Source organism: Vicugna pacos, chromosome 31 (genome assembly GCF_048564905.1).
Source record: "Vicugna pacos chromosome 31, VicPac4, whole genome shotgun sequence".
Classification (NCBI taxonomy): Eukaryota; Metazoa; Chordata; class Mammalia; order Artiodactyla; family Camelidae; genus Vicugna; species Vicugna pacos.
In genome coordinates, this window is record NC_133017.1 from 5330981 (window position 1) to 5336875 (window position 5895).

Here is a 5895-nt window from a genome sequence, read left to right on the forward strand (position 1 = left end):
CAGACGTGCAGTTAAATGCTATTAATTGAAATAAGAGTAACCTAGAAACATTGCTCTAACAATACAGGATGAGGGAGGAGGATTGGCTGAGCTGCTTGCAGTGGGGTGTCTTCTCAGGTGACTCCCTCACCGTGATTCCTGCCAATATCCGCCCCAGCCCTGCACGGTAGTCCTGCCGAAGCAAGCAAGCACTTTGCTCAGAAACGCACTGAATTTCCTTGTGCCTCTGTTTGTTGGCTTTTTTTTGAAAGCACATTTTGCCCTTTGCTTAAATGCCATCCATGCTAGTCATCCCTTACACTCATTCTTCTGGACCTCGTCCATACATAGCTGCTGAATGGATGAACAGAATGTAGTATCTCCATGTAGTGGAACATTATTCACACGTAAGAGTGAATAAAAAAGAAAAAAAAAGAGGAAAATGAAAAATGCCAGCTGTTTTGGGAAGTCCACCCTGACTGTTCAACCCACACTTTTCCCTTTGAAACCCAATCACTTATGCTCCATTCTACTCTTTTTGATAGTACTTACCACCTTCTAATAATGTTTAACGTTTCCAAAAAAAAATAAATAAATAAAGAGATGCTGATGCCACTTCAAAATATACAAGCCTTGCTAACAGCATGTTAATTGAAAGGAAGCAGACACAAACGGCCACATATTGTTGATTTCAGTGATCTGAAAAGCCCAGAAAAGGCACATGCAGAGGCAGAGAGCAGGTGATGGTTGGAAGGGGCTGGGTGGAGGGGGATTACGGGGTGAATGCTAGTGATAGGGGGATTCTTTTGGGCTGATGAAGTGTTCTGGAAATAGAAGGTGTTGAGGGCTGCACAACCGTGATTGTGCAGAAGACTGCTGAGCGCTGTGTCTGGGAGTGCCTGTTGTTGGGGCATCTTTATTTTGTTCACATCCTGCAATGTGAAGGGCCATCTTCTGCTGTGGCTGTTCTACTCCTGTGAGTGGTGAGGGTCAGAGACTTTGTAGAGTCCTGTTTCTTTTCTCCCTCTGGCTGAGTGTAGGCAAATAAATTTAAGCCTGAGAAATTGCTCCATCTGCAGAAATGTCTTTCAGTTTTGCCTGGTGTAAAAATCTTGAGAGCTTTTAACCGTTGAGGCTAGTCTGTGGGGGTAAATAGCCTATGAAGCCTGGGTGAGCCCGGGAAGAGCCGCGCTTCCCTCCCAGACACGGGTGGGGATTTCACCCCCTTTCAGGCAGTGAAGGGCCCAGACCCGTGGGCAGACTTGACAATCGTGAATATTTACGTGTATCCGCTGCTTCATCTTGGATATTAATTTCAAGCTGAGTCAGTTTGTGGCAGCAGCCTCATCCTACAACAGGAATTTATAGTATCTGCTCTTTGAGGTGAAGACCTGACAGACTTGATTATTTAACAGTCTGCTTTGAATTGATATCTCAGATTCCTTTGTCAAAAGCAAAAGAGCAGAAATACAGACGTCCTTTAATTCCAATGTGGCCTGGAACGGGTTTAGTGTCTGTGCCTCAGTGGCCTTATCTGCGGGTGGGGAAGATGATAACAGTGCTTCCCTCAGAGGAGCTGGTGAGGGGAGTGTGAGAAGCACAAATGGAGGACTTACACGAGATGCTCATAAATGACCGAATTTAGTGCTCTCCGCCTGGTGAGGCCTTAGGGGCAGAGATGTCAGGACAGAGCAGTCCTAGCCGGAGCTCGATACGTGATGGTAGCTGTTATGATCAGTATCACCACTGTGGGTTATCAGGTAGTTTTAAGACTTGGTAATATGATTTCATGAATAATGTTAAAAGACTAGACATCTCAGATCCAGTTTACATAGTCCTCAAGATTTCTTCTGAGAATTGGATGGTTTCTTCCCCATCTTAAATCTGAGATGAGTCTCTAAAAATTTCCGTATTCCTCCATCCTTTTGCTTTAATTCTCTATTTCTTAAAAAACAAAGTTTTTAGATGGAGTTACTGGGGACTGAACTGAGGGCCTCATGCATGCTAAGTACATACTCTCCCAAATGAGGTATAATCTCTTCCCTGATTTTTTTTTAAATTTACATCTTAATTTTCAGAGGTTAGAGGCCTCTAATTATTTTTCTGGAGACTTGTCCATGAACCTGTAAATCTACAATTAATGGACAAAATTTGGTTTATTAAAAAAAATCTATAGAATATTCTGCAGTCCATCCAAAAGGAAATGCTCATGGACTTAGAATGTTTCTCCTTTAAGGTGATTTCTCCTGTTTGGTCGTGCTTAATTTGTTAACAGCCATCCTCATCATCATAATGACCAAACTCGCTGTGAGTGGACGCCTAACTGAGGCTAAAATGCTTTGCTCATGTTTTACTTCATAGCAAGTGTTTGATTGTAGGTATCAGTGTCTCCTTTTTTGTAGCTGAGGGATTGAGAGATGGGTCAGCTTGCCCCAAATCACACGCAGCTGGCGGTGGCTAGCTCGATGCTGGAATCCAGGCTGCACAGGATGAATTCTCAATTGCTCCTCTAATCAGTTTCCCGTTGAGTGTTTTCCCGAACTCCTGTGAGCCCATAAATGACCGATTTTAGCTATCTCAGCCTGATGAGGTCTTCAAAGGAGAGACACCAGTGAGAATGAGAGGCAGAGTGGCATAAATTAAAATTGTACATTTTCACAAATGTTTTATTCTCAGGTAATGACTTTAAAGGTAATATTTTTTTAATTTAGTGCTTTGTGAGAACTACAAACAAAACATTTAAAATAATTATTGTGCAAGAGAGAAGTGGTCTTTGAAAGTCCAACTGTTGCTAATGATGTTACTTGTTTTTTCTAGTGGTGCTTATTTACTGAAAAATTTCCAAACACTGAATTTGTTTTATGTAGTCTTAGTATGAAAGAAAAGTTTGTCAGTGAGTATTGTAAGTAAAATCCTTACTCTTTTCTTTCCTGATGATGAATATCTTAGTTGTTTACATGGCTTAAGTATATTTCGTCATTTGTGAAATTTTAGTAATATGGTTTACCTTGTCTGACTGTGAGAGCTGGACGCCTTGTATACAAAGCACCGTAGAGGTGCTTAATAAAAATGTGCTGTCACAGTGACTGATAGTTTAGAAGTATCAACTCTGAATACTAAAAAGGGTAGCTTATTTCTGATGCATATTCAATATGTATATATATGATATACATTATTATGGCTTAAAGTAACTAGGATTGTTTTTTTTTAAGTGCAGTATGAAGCTTTAATGAAATCTGTGTCATTCTAGTGAGACAGGGACTACTTAAATTGCCTTAAGCAGACGACCTTGAAGATTATTTACACAGAATGTGTATTGTTACAGCTCAGATTTCATGTTGCCGTGTAACCATCCATCAGACATTTAATTTCTCGGGATTCTGACCAGAACCATTAAGTTTAGAAAAATCCACATTGATTATTATCAGGGAATAAGCTCCTCTCTTTTGTGACTAAAGAAAATTTTGATTTTTTTCTGCACTCTTTTCAGGTTTTAAAATTTCAAAATTTTGATTTGACATGTCACTTTTTTAATAGAGAGAATAAAGCTCATGCTGTTTTAATATGTAAATAAATGTTTTTGTATTTCAATACCCTTCTATGATTTCCTGGCTCTTTGAGAAGTATTTTGCAAGATACTTAGATTACCTACTGTTGGAAAAATACAGACGTGACTTTTATGAATATAGGCGTAGTACAGTTCTGTTGGTTTTTACTACAGTGCAAGACATGAGACCTAGGAGAGCTATGCTGCTGATTGCCAGGAGGACAGATCTCAGGTCTCAGTCTCCCCTGGTGTAAAATGAAGTGGCTGGACTGGATTCTTTCCTCTTCTAAGATGAGCTTCCATGAGCCTATGTCTTTTGTTTATATTTAGGAGTATTAGCAATATCAGATTAAATACTGAATACCCCTCCATCCCCCCGAAGCAAAGTGCAGTATATGCTACATAAGCTTCTAGTTATCTGATTTCGTTTCTCATCTTACAGTCAATTTTTGTGTTGCATGTTTCCCGGCAACCTGGAAGGTCTTTTTAGCCATAGGTGGCGCTGTTGCAACTTTTTACAGTCTTAATTTTTCTGTTTGTAAAATAAGGCTTAAACAATGTGATTTTATTTTGATTCCTTTGCTTAATGCTTCAGAATAGCACAACGTCCATTATGTCTTTCTACCTGGAAAATTTTTTCTGCTTATATCATAGTTTTATTCTTTTATCTCGCTGTGAACATTTCAGACTTGCTGTGCAAACAATGGCAAAATCGGGCTTTTCTTCTAGTGTTAGAAACCAGTGAGCCGGGATATTTTAAAACAGCTAGAAGCTGCCTCTGGAGCACCATAAAGCTGAAAAGTGTGTTGATTTCCCTGAGTATTGACCCCGCCGCTGTGTGTTAATTGGTGGGAGTTGATTTGGTACATATATGATGGGGTGTAGTTTCTTGACTTGGGTTTGCCTGCACGTGCTGACACTGAACCACGTGATCCTGAGTCAGCTCGTTCTGAGTTTTCCCCTCGTCTGTGAGAAGGGGACACTCATATCTGCTTTGTAGAATTGTGAGAATTAGTAATTATGTAACATGTTTACCACAGTGGGTATGTCAAGAGAGCTCATAAACTTTAGCTGCTGTTTTGTGTGCAGCCATCATTTTATAGTCTTTGGTAATTACAAAGAAACAAGAAAATAAGAAAAGCTGATTTTATGATGAAAGATATTTGAGGAGGTTCCATAATTCCTACACCCATAATTTAGCATCAGCAGAGTCAGAACTGTTACACAGTCGCCCTGGACCAACGTTAAGCCACAGAAATTTTTGTTACTTCATATATGTTGGGGCCTAAGGGGAACCAATACTTATACACATGTTGTCTCCAGCAGCCAAATGAGAGATGACACAAGAGTAGGCAGGTGATAAATGTCTTCTTTGTTACTGATGAAGCCACGTTCTCCATGAACTTCAGGGCTGTGGATAAATGAGTGTCATGATACTGTGTCCCAGAAGTAGAGACTCACCCTGTCCCAGGTATCTCTGGGCCACAGCAAGCCTTCCCTTGAGAGAATGTGCCCCATCATGCACAGGGCTGTTCTGCAATGCAGCTGAGCATCCAGGGTGCTTCCCTAGGGTAGTCAACACTGGAGGGTAAGGAAGGGTTTCACATGCCCTGCTTGTCTCCCTGGAATCACAACTCAATCTGTTAATGTGAGGAGGGCTAGCTGTGGGCCAGGCGTCAGGGCTGTGAAGGGAGTAGCACTCTGCATGGCCCAGAGGAGTGGGGAGGAGGTATCCCTTCCATCAGTTTAAACAGGTGGTGGGATGGAACAGAAGGGTGCATCCCATGAGTTTATAAAAGGAGAAATAAGAATATCCTTTGGGTATTAGTCTAGCCAGGAAACACAGAAGATGATTAGGAAGGAGACTTGTAAACCACTGTAATATTAATTTGACATTTGTTGAGCACCCAAAATGTGCTACATTCTTTTCTGAGCGTTTTACAGAAATGAATCCTTCAATCTTCTCAACAAGCGAGTAAGGAAGGTTTGATTGTTATCCCAGTTTTACAGTGTGGAAATTGAGGCACACAGAGGGTAAGTTGACCAAGGTCACAGAACTAGTAAGTGGCAGAGCAAGTATTTTAACCCTGGCTGTATGGTATTGTGGCTCCCAGAATGGGCTTTGGGTGTTTAGATGTATCTGCATCCCTCGATTTCTGTACGTCTGTGCATCAATTAGCCCAGAAAGGACAGGGAAAGGAGAGTTACACAGGTGCTCACAGTCGTGTCTCGGCAACTGTCCACGAAGAGTGCACCGTGATTAGAATTAATTGTTTTCCAGGCAGCAGATCTGTTGGTATAACAGAAATTTAGTCCATTGAATTCATCTAGAAATCCTTCCTGCTCTGCTTCTGTCCACACTTGCCATG